Below are 19,541 nucleotides of genomic sequence, written 5' to 3'. Positions count from 1 at the left end.
AATGAGTTTTGACTCTTTTAGTTTCTACGAAATCTGAATTTTAAGAGTCTGGTACCTCTTCCTCTCCCTCTTGCCATGTGATATATCTGCTTCCCCTTCACTTTCTGCTATGAGTAAATACTTCCTGAGACCTCACCAGAAGCTGACCAGATGCTGCTATCATGCTTAATGGCCTACACTACCATGAACCAAATAAACCTCATTATTTTGTAAATTACCCAGCACTTGGTATTTCTTTACAGTAATGCAAAACATAATACAGTAACCTTATAGTCAAGTGATGACAATGGCAGATTGAAGGCTGGCAGAGATCTTGCGAGTTGCTGCCTATGGAAGAGCACCCTTTGTGTATTCCCCACCAACCACCCGCAAACTCCAATGTGCTGTGAGTTAGTAAGTAGTAAATGTTCATCATACAAAGAACCTTGAAATGTCTGGCTTTAACAGGTAGAATAGCTAACGTTAAATACTATAATATGAGGTTTCTAAGTAGAACATATGCAGACGGTAGTTTGCTGAATTATAGTATAATTGATTGGCAATACAAAAATATTAGTAATAATAATAGTAATAAATTGTGGATAACATTAACCTTTGCTTGAAATTTATTAGAAATTTCTGAAATAGTCAGGATATGTCTTTATTTAATCAAAAGAAAAACTAAAGTGCAAGATTACATTTTACAATATAGCAAAAATACTATTATTCTATCAGAACTTAGTGGCATTTATATATATATAAATATATATAAATTTTTTTTTTTTTTTTTTGAGACGGAGTCTCGCTCTGTGGCCGAGGCTGGAGTGCAGTGGCCAGATCTCAGCTCACTGCAAGCTCCGCCTCCCGGGTTTACGCCATTCTCCTGCCTCAGCCTCCCGAGTAGCTGGGACTACAGGCGCCCACTACCTCGCCTGGCTAGTTTTTTGTATTTTTTAGTAGAGACGGGGTTTCACCGTGTTAGCCAGGATGGTCTTGATCTCCTGACCTCATGATCTGCCCGTCTCGGCCTCCCAAAGTGCTGGAATTACAGGCTTGAGCCACCGCGCCTGGCCGGCATTAATATATTTATATATTTTATATGTAGTGGTATATATATAGTCACTAAGTTCTGATAGTATAATAGTATTTTTAATATGTAAATAATAAAATATAACTATATTAAATGCTCTATATACATTATTATTATAGAGCATTTAACATTGAATTTAATATAGTTTTCTAAACAAATGATAATATATGTAATTGTCTTTCAGACTATCGAAGTCTTTGTACATATTGTCTATTTTTTCTGGTATTCACTTCCTATCAACTTGGTCTGTGGATATTATAATTATCAGTCAAAGCTAACCTCAATTATCATTTACTTTTTTGTTACTTCTAGTCAGAGACCCCTTGTCGTTTCATGGTGTTATTCATATTTTTCTTTATGAAACATTAGATAAAAATGCTACGTTTTCCTAATGATTTTTTAATTTAACTCTTTCTTTTTAAATTGTTCAAGGGAGAGCTTAAGTATCCAGGTATTCCAATTCAATAATGGGATATTGACTTGTGAAACTTTTATTAGTCATGTACTGATAAAAGAGAAAATGAATAGTTGATCTAAAGGCTAATACTACACATAGGGTGACTCTGCTCATGTTTGAATATAAATTTAAAGTGAAAAAGGTAGAAGCTGACTTGGATACTTATTTACAAATTATTTTAAAGTATTTATAATATTATGTCTTATTTTTTCAATCATTGTTATTTAATATTATTTTTTACAACATATTATTGTAAAATTAAATGTATTTCATTACCCCTAAACTTGTGTAATTTTTAAATTTTATTTCATCATTCTTTATCCTAATATGTTGCTGTGACATTAAGTGGGCATATAATATAGATCTAATTTTAATGAAGTATGTATTCCTTTTCCTTCCTCTTCCACGATAGTTGAGTTATATCTCGCTATGAGTCTTACAACTTTTACAAGCATGTTGCTAAAATGTCAGATACAAAACTGATCTCTAGGAAATGTAATAGGCATGAGTTATAAAGCTGTAAGAAAAAATTCAAATTCTTAGTTGCTAATACCAATAATCTTTATTTTAGTGAATCAAATCAGTGAAAACTCTAATTTTCCAAAAGTGAAAATTACGTTTAAAAAGTTGTGAATAGCATTTTAAACCATCTGGGTTGAAGGATCAGGAGTTTTTTTTTGTTTGTTTGTTTGTTTTTTTTTTTTTTCTTGCAAAATAGTATTCAATATAAACAAATTATTTAAAAAATTCAATAAAATTAACAAATGCAAAATAAAACCCCAACTTTTAAAATACTGACTTAAAGACAGAAGCTACTCTTTAAAAATAAAGAGAAAAGCAATGAATGTGCTGTGTTCACTTGAGAAGATTGTAGCATTCTGCTGTTGTTTGGTAGATTATTCTATAAATATATTAATCTTATTAAGGCCATCCATATCCTTATACTTTTCTGCCTGTATGTTCTTTTTTTTTCAATTACTGAGTGAGGGGTGTTGAAATCTGAATGTATATTATATTGTGGATTTATATATTTCTATTTTCAAATATATTTGTAAGGAAGTATGGATATTTTTCTTTTAGCACATTGAAAATGTCACTGTGCTATCTTTTCTGCTGGCATGAGTTCTGCTAAGAATTCTGCTGTAATGCTTATCTTTGATTGTGTTGGATATTTTGTCACTAATATTGAAAACTCCTTTGCCATTATTTCTCAAAATTCCTTTTGCTCTTTTCTCTTTTCCCCCCCTTTTCTGGGATTTTGATTATGAATGTTTGGTGTTGTCTCATATATCTTGTATGATTTTACCTGTTATTTAATTCTTTTTTCACTTTGTTTTTGATTGACTTTCTATTGACCTTTCTTCACATTAACTGATTCTTTTATTTCCTGTGTTGAGATTGCTGGTGAACCTGTCAGAGGCATTCTTTTTATTTCTACAACTTCTATTTGTTATATTTTAATGTTTCCATCTATCTCTTAAAATATACATTTTATATTGTTCATAATGCTTTTCCATTAAAGCCTACATTAGATTGGTCATATTTGTTTTAAATTTACTGTCTGTAGCAACATCTGTGTCACATTATAGTGTTGTTCTGAAGACCGTTTTTCATCTTCAGACTCTCTTTTTTTTTTTTTTTTTCATGCCTTGTGATTTTTGAATTTGCATGCCTCGTAATTTTTGTATGGAATTCTGAACATGTTATACAGCACAGAAGATACTGAGTCACATATTTGTTGTAGTTAGAGATGAGCACACGTTTCCTTTCTCTGAGTCTTTAGTTTGGGGTTTTGCATTAGTGTGGTAAGAAATAGGGCTGAGTCTGAGATTTACCTTTTCTCTAGTTACCCTCCATGAACTTGAAGGCTCAAACCCTTCAGAAATTCCTTTCATGTATTGTATGGGCCCATTTGCAAGACATATTTTCTCAATATCTACTCCACACTCGCCTTTAGGCCCTCATGCTTTAATTTAGATCTTCCCTTTGTACTGCTTCTCAGAAAGAATCTATTTCCTGAAGCTCTCTGTATTATACACCATTATTACTTTTATTTTACACCTTTTATTGTGGTTGTGGAAAGCTGGGGAAGACGAATGTTTTCTGATGTTTTAACTAAGCCTCTTTCTTACATAGGCACTGCAAATTTAGTTCCATTCATATTACTCCCATTTAATATGATTATTTTTATAATTATATTAAAATATACCAGATTGCTGTTTCCTATATTTTTGTTTGGCTATTTTTTTCCTATTGTCAGCCTTTTTTCTTACTTGCTAATTGTTTTCTTTGTTTTTTTTTTTTTTTTAATTTTTTCTCACTTTTTATTACTGTTCAATTCTTTAATGGTTATCCCATTTTTACATTACGGATTTTTAATTAAAATATTATATCCTCAAGTAACATTTTACTGCTTCATGTATAGTGGAAGGGCTTTCAGTTATAGATTACTGTATATTTTCTATTTCTCTCTCCCAATTTTTATATTATATTTGTTATGACATTAGTTTTTATGAACTTTATACAACATATTACTATTATTTTTGCTTTACACGGTTAACTATAAGTATTTAAAAATGAAAAAAATTATCTTTCCAACATTCTTCTCTGATTTAGTGTATTTATATTTCTGTTTGATCTGATATTTCTCTACTGGAAGAAATTTATTTAATAATTTTTACATTGTAGTGTTTTTGTCTGAGAACGGCTTTGTCTCTCTTTCAATTTTGACACATACTTTGTAGATCAAAGTCCGTTGTGCTTTGGGATTCCATGGTTTTTTATTGTTAGTTTTATTTCTATATATTTAATATAGATATCTTCAAGATTTTCCATTTATCTTTTGTCTTCGGTTCTTAAATATTATAGGCCTCATTTTTTTTGTTGTTGTTGTTGTTACTTAATTTGGTTTGGCTTGACATTTCTTCTGCTTGGTGTTCTCTGAGCTTCTTGAATTTATGGATCTCTATTTGTCAGTAATTGCGGAAATTTCTCAATCATCAGTCTTAAATATTTCTCTTGTTCTATATTATCTCTGTTTACCTCTGGCATTCCATGGGTCCTGTTTCATAAGATTATTTGATTTTTTTTTCTCAGCAATGTGCTGTTATTTCAGTAACTTCCATTGACTTATATTTAAAGTCACTGTTTACATCTTCAGTTGTGTCAGGTTTATGCATTAGTCCATTGCTGATATTATTTATATCTATTATTTGTTTTTTATTTCTAAAATTTTCTTTTGATTTTTTTTTACGTTGTTTTCTCTTCTCTGCTGGAATTATCCATCTAGTTTTGCACATTGTCCAACTTTCATAGTAGAGACTCTACTTTTCTGTGACCCTGAACCATATAACACTGCAATGGTTTATTTAATCAACTACAATCCAATCAAGTCTAGAAAATGCTATCAGGTTATACTTGACTATAGTCATTACCCACAGATTAAAATACTTATAGATAATTTCCCATGAATATAGTATAAAGTCCCAGATAATTTGTCCAGATGTAAATCATTCTATATATTTCCATTTTCTAAATATCAAATACTATTGCACTCTCCTGCATAAATTTTGTACTTTTATTAAATTAATTTAATAAATATTCCCCACTCTCTGCATATTTTCTGTCTACAGTCCTTCATCTACAGGCCCTCTGTCTGCAGGCTTTCATTCTAAATTATTAGAATAATTTTATGTTCTTCTTTAATATTAAATGTCTGACCTCTCTATGAACTCAGCCCATCTCAACAGTCCATCACTAAAGTTTAACTTTCAGAAGAATTTATTTTCTACCAAAGGTATTCCATTGGGCTATGTATATCTTGCCTCCTTATGACTTAGAGTTTGGGTATATTCAGTGATTAAAATAATATTCATTTGATCATGGTGCTTATCTTGGTGTTGATAAAGATGATGAAGATGTTTGTGATGACAACAGAAACCTTAAAATTGTGCTTTGCAGATATGTTTGTTCACATATACATGTCATATAAGAGTCCAATGAGACAAGTTGCTTATTACAATTTATTTTCTCCAGACAGCTGATGAATTTTATGTCACACAGGAGATTAAAATCCTAATTTTATCTAAGCTTATAAATCAATTTCATTGTTAAATTGAAGAGACAAAATAAGAGAAAAAAAGAGAGAATGTCTAACACTATAGCTTTGATAGTATAAAAATCTCTGTATCCCAACATTTAATTTTAATCTTGTATGATGCATAATTACATCTACAAAATGTTGTGACCTATGCCAGTGAAGATTTCTAGTCAACTAAACTGTATATTTTTGTGTATAGAGATCTGTATATTAATGATCACTTAAAATTTTAATTCTGTAAGTGCTGAATTAAAATGATTCAAAGGGCCAGGCATGGTGTCTCACACCTGTAATCCTAGCATTTTGGGCGGCCAAGGCAGGTGGATCACCTGAGGTCAGGAGTTCTAGACCAGCCTTACCAACATGGTGAAACCCCATCTCTACTAAAAATACAAAAAATTAGCCGGGCATGGTGGCACATGCCTGTAATCCCAGCACTCGGGAGGCCAAGGGAGAAGAATTGCTTGAACCTGGGAGGCAGAGGTTGCTGTGAGCTGAGATTGCGCCATTCATTGCACTCCAGACTGGATAACAAGAGAGAAATGCCATCTCAAAAAAAAAAAAAAAAGAGAGAGAGAGAAAAAGAGAAGATTCAGGAACAGTTAAGGAAATATTTTGTATGCTTTTATGATTGTAGAAGCTTTTCCTAAAAATAAATCAAGAAAATATCAATTTATAGGGAACATGCAGAAATAATTATAATACCACAATAATAGAATTGGAAATAGTAGAAACTTGTGTTTCCATTGCACTACACATTATATAAATCAATTATATAAACATTACACAATGTAATTTATCATATATTAATGCACTAGATTTTATCCTCTCAGCAACGTTTGGAGCAAAAACAATATTGTACATTCTTGGTCCCCTGGTATATGTTAATTGCTCTAAGCAAGGGGTTGAATCATGGTCTCTTAAAATAAATTCAGTGTTGTATTAGAAATTATTCTAATTTCAAAAATGTCTCATTTTAATAGAAATTCCTGTTTGATATAAAATCAACATTGAACTTAAGAACTAATTTGAGATCATCAAAATATATTTTGCTCTTTTGACACAAAGGTTACAATGGCTTGAAAGACAACAATGAGGTGAAATTCTCCTAGTGGGTAGAGATTTTTAGCATATGGTTAACTGCATAATGATAGGATTAGAAAAAATAATGTTTGAAGATCAGACCCCAAGAGGTGGGAGGAAGCACACTGCTGTATTAGTTTGTTTTCACACTGCTGACAAAGACATATCTGAGACTGGATAGTTTATGAAGAAAAATAAGTTTAATGGATTCATGGTTCCACGTGGCTGGGGAGGCCTCACGATCTTGGTAAAAGACAAAAGGCATTCCTTACATGTGGCAGTTAAAACAATCAGATCTTGTGAGACTTATTCACTACCATGAGAACAGTCTGGGGGAAGCAACCCCATGATTCAAATATCTCCCACCGGGTCTCTCCCACAATTCATGAGAATTATGGGAGCTACAATTCAAGATGAGATTTGGGTGGGGACACAGCTAAACCATATCAGATGTATGTTTAAGAATGTGCACAGAGTTTGGAGATCTTTGACTCTCAATTAATACCGAGCCAAAGGAGTCTCAAAGCAACCATTGGACAGGATGTCTTTCTCAGTGGAAATAAAAAAGACCTCTCCCCTCAAAGTGGGTTCATAAACTTATAAGCCGTGGAAGAAGGGATGGAAGCTATACAAGGTCCCAATAGAATAGGTAAAAGCAATTTAAGAGGGATAGTAGAGAGAGCGGTCATTAATTTTAATTATGACATTAAGACTAACTATAGCAGTGAGTACTGTATCTTGTACTATTAACTGCCTTTTGTGCTTTGGGAAGCCTTTTTTCATGCTTTTTTTTTTTTCTTTTTTAATAATTATAACTAATCACGAACTTTGAGAATTATTGAGAGTTCATAATGGACCAAATATGTCACGCAAATGGATTTGAATTGTATAAATGGTAATCATAGGAAACACTGTGTGTGTCCCACTTATATCCCTTTGACCTAGTCTGCAGGTCACCTGCAGAGTTACCATAAAGCTCTCTGTGTCTCTGCCTGAGAGCAATTTCCAGCTACTATTGTCAATTTGAACCACGAATAGCAGGTCAACATTTTCAGAAAGTGGATATTCCTTGGGAAATTTTCAAATGATGAGGTAGTTGCTAAACAAGTATCTTACTCTCCGTTCCCTCAGAGGGACAGCTCTAAGTTATATTCTACATAGTCTCAGAAAAGTCAAGTCCCAGTTACCCTCAAGTGGAAAATGCTCACTAATATTCCCTTTATTGATTTCTATCCCTTCCCTCTATCACTTTCCCTTGACCTTACCATGCTACCCAAGATCCTCTTTCTAACAAATTACTCATACCCAAATTCATAAATCGGGGTCTGCTTCTAGGGGAATAAAAATTAAAATATTTATTTTGGTCACTTAGCAAGAGTGATGCCTGCCTGAGAACTTTATTAAGTTTATTAAAATTGCTTAGTAGTCAACCCTCTTGCTAAAGTAATAAAAATGTGTTGAGTGTGATCTGTGAACCAAGAAAGGATTGGTAGAGATAATTTGGACTGGGAAATCCATTACAGGCATTTTTTTTTTTTTTTTTTTTTTTTTTTTTTTACACTGAACAGAACAAACTAGATCCAAGTCATTTTTCTGGTTACACTGAATAGAACAAACTACATCCACATCGGTCCTTCCTAAAGATTATCACCTGGAAAATGGTGAAACTCCCAGTGTATTACAGTATTAATATTTTTATTCTATTCAGTAAAAAATGATGCTGCAAAAAGTTTAGCAATTTTCCCTTGCTTGTCTACTGGGTGCTGACTTTCAACCTCAGTCTTATCTAATCTCAAATTTCCTGGAGTTCTAAAAACATTTTTGTTTTGTTTATGTCATTATGAACATTCCATGAAAATAACTTTTAGTTACAATGTCATTTTCAGCACAAGAAGCCAAAGAGTAATGTTTACCTTGGTTAGATGTATATGTTTTCTCTTCTAAATTTAATTTTATAGATCCCTTAGTAATAATAAGAAAAGAGGTAAACACTAGGCAAAACTATAGCAACTTTAAGAAATATCATTAATTCCTTTTTTTGCCTTGTGCTTTATTTTGAATACTAAATTTCCCTGATATTATTACATATGTGGTTATAGTTTTCTTATGTTTTATTGATTACCTGTAAAATGCCACAGTTATTTTGGAAAGTAAAGTAAAATACATAAATAAATAAATACTTTTCGCTCTCTAAATGTATAACATTTCGTATTTACTCTTCCTGGAAGAAGTATACCATAGGGGTAAGATTTAAAATTTAAATGTGTCATTTATATCAGAATACCATTAATATTCATGTACTTTTTCCACATGATAATCCTAAAGGAATTAATTTGTTAAAATAAGATATAACAGTTCACAAGGTAAAATTCATAACTTTATTGAAAACATCATGCCATTTAAAAAGCTGAGCTTACTATGAAATTAGTCACCATAGTTAGTATTCTGCTGCAGATAAAATATTTTCGTTTAAGCTTCTGTGAGATTCACTCAAAGATTTGAAAAGTGAATTTAGTTCCTACTAATAGAATACAAAGTGAAATCTACTAACCATGATCCACAAAGACTAGAAACGAGGTTTTAGAAGGCATTATAAAAAGTTTTCTTTTTTCAGATTATCTCACTTTTATCCAACTCTAAGTCTCATACATCTATTTGACTTTTCCTAAAAAGTTTTCAGTCTTACAACTTTAAAATTAGTGAAGAGTAAATAAAGGGGGAAAATGACTTGATACACTTAAATTAGGGAAAATGTCAATGGGATATAGAAGAAAACATTTTAAAAAAGAAAAGGAAATCAATTTTTAAAACAATTTTCAAATATATAATCAGAACTGACATTTAAAAACATAATTCTCTGAAAACTTTAGTTTTATATCATTTTTGGTAGAATTTATATTCAAGAAATATACAGGTTTATCACTGCTGTGTTAGAACAATGCATATTCCAATTTTTTTCACTAATTTTTGAAAATGTTTCCATCAACAGTATTAGTAAGTGTATTTACAATAATTGCTTATTTGCTAGCTTCTGACACCACTAAATTAGAAAAAAATTTTGTCAACTTGCAATCTATTTAGGATAACTGCTTATTTGCTAACTTCTGACACCATTAAATTAGAAAAAAATTGGGTCCACTTATAATCTATGTTTCCAATAATTGCCAACTTTTAAGCCACATGCATTTAATAGGCAGAATCAAAGCTTAAATATACTATAACTTTATTTCTAAAGAGAGTCTTAATATAAAGAGAGTGATGAGAATGGTGAGTTAGAAGGAAATAAATAATTAATGAATATAAAGAGGGTCAGGAGAATGGCCAGTTAGAAGAAAAAGCAGCATGTGAGGTAATAATGTTATTCCATGATACAAAGAATGGTGTTTGGCTAAGAATGAAACTCTTCTACTTAAGTAATGGAAGTTGACAGGCCCAGTTGGCTGTATATAATAGAAAAATGGCAAGAAAAAAATATACTGTAGGGTGAGCCACAGTAGCTAAAGATAAAAGATTATTAATTATGCAGCATTAACATATAATTTTTAAATCGCCAGTTAAAGAGGTTATAATAGATTCAAGACAAAGAACTGTGTAAGAAATACTATATAAATTACTCAATTTTTCAGGAAATACAAAAAGGTCTAATACCCTCTCCTGGTCCATTTAACATAACGAACATCCCCTATTCTAACTGTAGGACCCCTCGTCCTACAAGATGACACATTGTATGTTACATGCAGGGATGGCAAAATACATATTCTGTCCAAATACAACTACTCTAAAATTGTAACTATGGATGGGAATTTTCTGGATACAGCAAGAATCTGGGATATAAGGATAAAACATTATAAAACCCTGTTTCAATTTCTCAGGTCAGTGGTGACTATGAATACTATCTACACTGGTAATATTTTATTTCATTTTCAACTTCTCATCTCTATTTTTTCCCTTACAATAAACGTTTTCCTTCTTATTGTTATAAACTCCATCTATCAATAGAGTAAAAGATACTAGGTATTTATTACATGCCTCATGTTTATAAAACAAATGTGTCACTTCTTTATAAGCAGAATGTGTATATACCTATAACAGTGATTTTTAGAATTCATTAGTAACACTGTTCTTACTACATCTTCCCTATGTGTCCTCCTCAATATTTTAAATTCAGAAGAAAGAGAATCTTCATGAAAAGTATATTAAAATGCAATGTTCAACGGGAAAAATAATTTAAGGAGCTATAGCATACATCCCCACACCCCTTGGGGCTTGGCGGTTGTTGGCATCTCTGAGTTTTTGGGTGCCACCATGTTCCCCTCCTTCAGATGCTGGGGCCCACAGTGGAAGCCACTTGGGGTATGCCTGCTCCAGCTGCAGCCTCACACAGAGCCGGTGCCTGTGTCAGCACCAGCAGATGCCCACCAGCTGCCCACCAGCTGGCATACTTGGCTGTGAGCAGTGGCCAGACCCTGCATTAGCTCACACACCAGTCACCAATCAGTGCCTGGCTCACCCTTGGTGGGCATGGGATCCAAGCTGGTAGCATGAGCCAAGCGCGGCATGCCAGTCCAAGCGAGTAGAATGAGGCCAGCAGGCGCAAGCAAAACTCAAGCAGAGGTGACACCAGCCATAGAGGTTTCCAGTTGTCAAAGCGACACCTGAAGATCCTGTGAAATTTACCTCTAGCCACAGCATATATTCTAATTACACCAATTTATACATGTTAAATAAATTATACATATAAATATATTAAATGTGTACATATACAAATTTTAATTAAATATAATATATAATATACAACATACAAATATATAAATTATGTATGTATTTAGTGTAATAGATTTTGGATATATATTTGTATTTTACAAACTCATATATATTTCTCTGCATATAAACTACACTGAGACCTGTTATCTATCATCTTTTATACTGTTAAAGGTGTTAAAAATATGTATCTCTGGCACATTGACTATACCACATGTCTGATGATGGATGAATATACAAACAAAATGTGGAATATGTTTCTCAGGAGCAGAAGATGAAATTACCACGTGAAAAATGCATCATCTTTATTCTTAAGGACAAAAGTTAAGAGCAAGATTTCTTATAGATCTGTATAGATTTCTTAAAATAACTCTTATCTTTTAAGCCTCCTCCAGAATTGAGCTGCTTCTTAACAACTTACCATTTTTTATCCAATTCAGTATTTAGGTTACTGACTCTATCTACTTTTGTGGGTCTTCATTTTCTTATGAGGTCTCCCATGCCATGCATAACTTGTATTAAATGTATACTTTTCTTCTGTTGATCTGTCTCATGTCAATTAAATCTCTGGCCCAACCAGGACCCTAAATGGAAGTTTGCTGCCACTTACTGAAATAGTCTCTTAACTGGTCTCATTGCTTCCAACCTTGTCTCTCTTCAATCGACTACATTCTCTTTTAAAATCCTGTAATAGCATTCCTATATTCCTAAAATAAATTACAAGCTTGTTGCTGTGGCTCTTAAATATCACTAACACTGCATCCCAGCACCACACAGATCTTTGTTCACTAACATACAACCATGTAAATCTTCTGTATATCTTACACGTCAAGCTTTTTTTTTTTTTCCCTTTGAGTATCATGTGTCCTTACTATTACCTAAATACAGAAGGCAAAACGTTGAATGGTACCTCCTTTTTGTAATTCATACTTTTCTAGATATTTGATTAAATTTAGGACATCCATACATTGTTTATTTGCTATTATATTCCTCCAGTTTTGTTATTCTTGTGGCATTCAATGACTTTAGAGGAACTCTTAATTTTTGTTGTTAATTGCCAATCCCTTTCAGTAAAAACTATCCCATGTAATTTTCTCATAATCACAGATACTTTGAGTGTTCTGGCACAGAAGATGAACTATAAAATACTTTATGAATAAAGGAATAAATAAATCACCACCATTTACTTTTTTAATTTGGCTAATATTCTTACAAAACCAAGTTTTATTTTTAAATAAAATAATGTGTATTGCTTCAAAAATAATGAAATACCTAGGAATGAAACTTACAAGAGATATGAAGGACCTCTTCAAGGAGAACTACAAACCACTGCTCAATGAAGTAAAAGATGACACAAACAAATGGAAGAACATTTCATGCTCAAGGATAGGAAGAATCAATATCATGAAAATGGCCATACTGCCCAAGGTAATTTACAGATTCAATGCCACCCCCATCAAGCTACCAATGACTTTCTTCACAGAATTGGAAAAAGTTACTTTAAAGTTCATATGGAACCAAAAAAGAGCCCGCATTGCCAAGTCAATCCTAAACCAAAAGACCAAAGCTGGAGACATCACACTACCTGGCTACAAACTACAGTGCAAGGCTACAGTAATGAGAACAGCATGGTACTGGTACAAAAACAGAGATATAGACCAATGGAACAGAACAGAGCCCTCAGAAATAATACCACACATCTACATCCATCTGATCTTTGACAAACCTAACAAAAACAAGAAATGGGGAAAGAATTCCCTATTTAATAAATGGTGCTGTGAAAACTGGCTGGTCATATGTAGAAAGCTGAAACTGGATCCTTTCCTTACACCTTATACAAAAATTAATCAAAGATGGATCAAAAACTTAAATGTTAGACCTAAAACCATAAAAATCCTAGAAGACAACCTAGGCAATACTGTTCAGGACATAGGAATGGGCGAGGACTTCATGACTAAAACACCAAAAGCAATGGCAACAAAAGCCAAAATTGACAAATGGGATCTAATTAAACTAAAGAGCTTCTGCACAGCAAAAGAAACTATCATAAGAGTCAACAGGCAACCTAGAGAACAGGAGAAAATTTTTGCAATCTACTCTTCTGACAAAGGGCTAATATCCAGAATCTACAAAGAACTCAAACAAATTTACAAGAAAAAAACAAACAAACTCATCAAAAAGTGGGCAAAGGAGATGAGCTGACACTTCTCAAAAGAAGACATTTATGCAGCCAACAGACACATGAAAAACTGCTCAACATCACTGGCCATCAGAGAAATGAAAATCAAAACCACAATGAGATACCATCTCACACCAGTTAGAATGGCAGTCATTACAAAGTCAGGAAACAACAGGTGCTGGAGAGGATGTGGAGAAATACGAAAACTTTTACACTGTTTGTGGGACCACAAACTAGTTCAACTATTGTAGAAGACACTGAGGTGATTACTCAAGGATCTAGAACTAGAAATACCATTTGACCCAGCCATCCTGTTACTGGGTATATACTCAAAGGATTATAAGTCATGCTGCTATAAAGACACATGCACATGCATGTTTATTGTGGCACTATTCACAATTGCAAAGACTTGGAACCAACCCAAGTGTTCATCAATGATGGACTGATTAAGAAAATGTGGCACATATACACCATGGAATACTATGCAGCCATAAAAAAGGATGAGTTCATGTCCTTTGTAGGGACATGGATGCAGCTGGAAACCATCATTCTCAGCAAACTATAGCAAGGCCAAAAAATGAAACATCCCATGTTCTCACTTATAGGTGGGAACTGAACAATGAGATCACTTGGACACAGGAAGGGGAACACCACACACTGGGGCCTGTTGTTGGGTGGGGGAAAGGGGGAGGGATAGCATTAGGAGATACACCTAATGTAAAGGACGAGTTAACGGGTGCAGCACACCAACGTGGCACATGTACACATATGTAACAAACCTGCACGTTGTGCACATGTACCCTAGAACTTAAAGTATAATTTAAAAAAATACTGTATATAAGAGGTTATACAATTATTTTGTTAAATCACAAGATTTCTTATGTGTCAACCATCAAGGGAGGGAAATAGAGAAAATACATTTTTAAGGTTCTAACTGTATATTTGTCACTATATTATTTTATGGAATAGAAAGAGACTATTTCCAAAATATCAAATAATTATTGTAAAATGTTGTGGTGTCCCAAAGAAACATGTTTCATTTTCCACTCATTTGGCTAATCCTTGCTAAGAAATCCAACATTAGTAATTTAATCAGAATAGCTATTCCTCATGTTTCTCATAAGAAATAAGTGTTTCTTATGATGTTATTTAGTATTACTCATAGAAAGTGTTCCTTGGTTAAAATAATGCGAACTTACTTGGTTATGGAACATAACAAGACTCTTTGTCATAGGGATTCTGACAACTTTTACAATACTATTACACTGCCAGTATTCAAGGGGAAAGGTATCATCTCTGTTTTCCCATGGTAGTTTAACCTTCTTTCCATGAAGCACATCCAGATTTAGTGGAAATAATAACATGTTATTATGTTATTATTTATCTCCAGATTTTGAAGTTGTATTACATTGAAGAACCTTAATAATTAAAGACACAAAGATTCTCATTATATAAAATAACTGTCTTAGCCTTTGTGATACTTGTGAAATTTTTAGATTTTAGAGCTATAATGAACTTTTCAGAAAGATATCTAAAAATGAACAACATACTTTCTTCTAAATTATAACTAAAATATTATTTTTGTATATATGCTTTTGCGTTAAGAAAATAAATGAAAGTAACAATATATAATGAAATCTGGAAAATAGAGAACTAGCATCAAAATAATCATAGTTTGTGTAATCCAATTACATATTTCCCAGCTATCTCCCAAGAACCTTGTAATCTATTGAAGCTTACCATAAAACAAAATCAAATTAATAAACAGAATTTTATTATCAATCCTTTACAGTTACACATTTGACTTATCTCTATATAAGAATTTACTAGAAGTGTTGATATTTGCCTAAAAGGGAAAGGAAATTCTTGAGTAGTAGGTGTCTTTTTGTTTCAGCATTTAGGCAGAGTTGATTAAATTGATTTTTTTTTAATCAACTTTTCGCAGAAGAGACATATGTTGAACATTTGTGTCAAAATAATTTAGGTTGGTATATTAACTTTGAGCAAGCTAAAAATCTGCAAAGAAGAATTTGAAGGGTTGTCCAGATTAGTATATTTTTAATGGTAGAACTGTTTTTAGCCCATATGAAATTATAACAGTACCAATTAATACATTTCTAACATATCAAAAATTGATAGTTTAAAAAGGAAAGAATTATTCCATGATATTAACATTTTTGAAATGTAACATAAAAACCTAAGAAAGTATTTATTACCTATCATATTTCATTTGAGATTTCATTGGATTTTTGTGAATTTACTTCTTACTTTTTTCCTATGACTTTTGAGATAGTCTTCTTTTCTTGAACAGTGTGGAGACTTCTGTGCTACCACATGTTACTACAAACATAATTCAAGATGGTCCCCAGGTATGTTAGAGATGAAATTATTTTATGGAGTTAAAAGATGGTCCTCTGGTATGTTAGAGATGAAATTATTTTACGGAATTAAAAATAAGATCCAAAAGATTTTTTGAATAAGTAATTTATTTTAAATATGCCATACTAGTTTACTTTTAGCATTTTCTGTAACAGATGCATGTAAATGAAAGAAAATATTATGTGTACATCATATATATTTTTGTGTCAAAAATTTTAAATAGAACACACAGTGAATTAATTCCCATGAGAATTAGTTGTGAAAAAATTCTCACTTCAACAGAGACTAAAATAGTAAATAGTATATGGTCAAAGAGGCATTTAAAAGTTTTAAGTAATTATAATAAAACAATAAATAATGTGTATCTTAATTTGATGAACATTATACATTATTATCTAGAAAGATTGAATTACAGAGTTAAATTACATACTCTAATTAAGGATCTGCTAAATGGCTTGGAAATATATACCAAGAACCATCTTTGTGAACATAGAAAAGTATATTTTAAAAAATCCTATCATACTTGCAAGTCATATGTTTTAAAATGGATTCAGGAAGAATTAGGAAAAAAGGAAAAGCATGTTCTTTATATAAAATTAAATGTACCAATCTAATTTAAAGTGCTTTCCTAAGATAAAGTTAAGATATACTAAATATATCAGGTACACTTGAAACTGCAGTTATTGATTCTGTCTAAATCATAAGAACTTAACTTCTATGAAAAGTAGCAACATGTGTCATTTCAAATATTTTTAACACCTCTGGAAAATCCTAATTACAGATGGTTGCCAAGGAAACAAAGGCAATTAAGTAAATTAATTAAGACATAAATTTTACTTGATGGAATTTAGGTTTAAATTTCAAAGTCATAAATATACCCCTGGCACTACAAAATAAAATGTCAGACATTTAAATTATCACTGAATAAAATTAGTGCATGTATAATCAACTATACTTTATTTCTAGCCAGGTATATCCTAATAAAAATATTGCATTATATTACCTTTCAATAATCTTAGACAGTTTTCAAAACCATATGGGTAAATGCGATTACCAGAAATTTGATAAAGTAATATGAGCTATTAAATTATTTAATTATTTTTCAAATTATCTAAATTAATATAAAGTAGATATGTAGTTTAGAGAACTATTCTAATCAAAAATGAATGTACATATATATCTAGAACCTACAGAAAATGAACTTAAGGACAAGAAACTACATAACATTAGTTATTTTAAGTGAAAGACAGGAAAACAATTAGAGTGAGCAATGCATTCAAAGGAAAAATCATTAGCAGTAATAATAAAGTATGATTTCACTTCTTCATTCTTTACTAGTTTTATTGAAATGTCAAAAGCCAGCTAAAACACAAGACACAGGAAAGATAAAATTAAAAGTATTATGCAAAAAAGTTATGCAAAAATATAACAACATTTGATTGAGTTCATAAGATTACACAATTCATCAATGTGTATGTATTCAGACCCAGGAGTAATGGTTAAAACATCAGTTTAAATTAAGTGCTATCACTTTAGCAGAGCTTTTAGGAAATAGCATTACTGTAATAAAAGGAATAATAACAAACTGGATATTATGGAATTTAGCTTAGGCAAATAAAATAAAACTATCATGTTGAAAATAGTAACTCTTTTACTATTTTATATGAAAAAAATATGAATTGTCAGAGTTATTGATATGTTTGGGAAAGTATCAATCCTTCCAGGGCAAAGGAACATAATATGACTCAAAGAACAATGGAAAATCACATTTTTGAGAGTTAATTTTAGTGGGATATTAAAAGGTTTTGAATGTCATGCAAGAAAAATTTTTACTTTCTTTTGAAGGCAATCAGGATTCATGGACTCATTTTAAACATGAAATACACATTTAAAAATTAGAACAAATATTTCCACGTAGGGATGTCTAGTACATTGAAACAATACGAGAAATGGGCATATATGTTTTTTAGTGCAGTAAGATAGACCTGAATAGGTTGGATTAACACATTTAGGATAACAGAAAACTAATAGTCAATAGTGCATACATTTTTGAACCGAGTTAATTAATTCATCAAACACTTTAGTAGCTAGTTTCAGAAAATAGGCAGTATGTGTTAAAGATACAATAAGGAGGGCAATACTGCACTTGCTTCAAATTTGCTTACAGAAAAGGAGGAAAATAATGCACTAATTGCTATCGTGTTGTCATTGAGAAATGTTATGGGATAATAGATGTATTAGTCTGCTCAAACTGCCCTAACACTGGATCACAGATTGGGTGACTTAAACAAAAGTTTATTTTCTCACAATTCCAGAGGTTGAAAAGTCCAAGATCAATTCTCCATCTGCATTTGGTTTCCAATGAGAGTTCTCTTCTGGGCTTGCAGATGGCTGCCTTCTCTCTGTGTTCTCATGTGGTAGAGGGCAATAACAGAGGTCCTTCATGTCTCTTCTTAAATGGACACAAATTCTATTAGTTCTGAACTTTGTCCTTATGACATCATTTAACCTAAATCACCTCCTTATAGGTCCAGCCTCCAAATATCCTGATATTGTACTTTAGGGCTTTAACACATGAATTTGTGAGGGACAGAGTTCTGTCAATAGCACTAGCTATCTATAAGCACCATACCTGAGCAGCTTTCTTATTTAAGTGGAGAATAACAAGATGGGCTAAAAATCCACAATTTGCCATGATTCACAGAGGCTATTTATAGGGTAGGCTTTCCTTAGAAATATAAAGAAATTAGAAACTCTTGTTATCATCTCTCCTTTAAGAGAGGAGTATTTTCATATCCTAAGGGGAAAAGAATGTTAGCACTTCAAAGATTCTGGAGTGACGGAAGGTACTTCAAATAATAATAACAACAGTACTAATAATAACAAGAATAATCATGATTTAATCATTATAGATACAACAAAACTTTAGTTCTTAAATTATTTCCTATCAGTCGTTATTTATAGTCTTAGAAAGTATTGAGAGTCCAAAAATTTGTACTCATGTTAGACCTATTAAAATTTATAATACTAGAAATTCAATCTGAAAAAATATTAAATACTACTAATTAATTCACTCTAAAGAATACTAATAAACCATTATATAAATAATATTATTTATTAAAATAGATATGTATTTTATATAACTACTTTTAATTATGTAAAATAACTAAAGAAAGTAGATAATTCAAACAGTGACATTGTTTTATGTAATAGTTCTGCAAATCTCTTAAATAGCTTGCTTAATGAGACCATCTGGATCCATACACATCCTTTTGTATTCAGTCTGTTGCAATATCACCCACCTGGTAGCCTGTGGAAAATTCTACATTTATGGGGGAATGCGAATGAAAAAGTATCATCATGACAGTAGTTTGATTTCCCGAGCCCTTGGAAGTTTCTTGGAAAATCCTGTTAGTGCTGGTATGATAAAATCTGCAACAGCAATACTTTGATAGTTTAACTGTTCAGTAGATAGTTTAATTGCTTTATAGCTAACATAGAGACAGAAACAATG

Source organism: Piliocolobus tephrosceles, chromosome 3 (assembly GCF_002776525.5).
Source record: "Piliocolobus tephrosceles isolate RC106 chromosome 3, ASM277652v3, whole genome shotgun sequence".
Taxonomy (NCBI): Eukaryota; Metazoa; Chordata; class Mammalia; order Primates; family Cercopithecidae; genus Piliocolobus; species Piliocolobus tephrosceles.
This window is presented reverse-complemented; position numbering follows the sequence as displayed.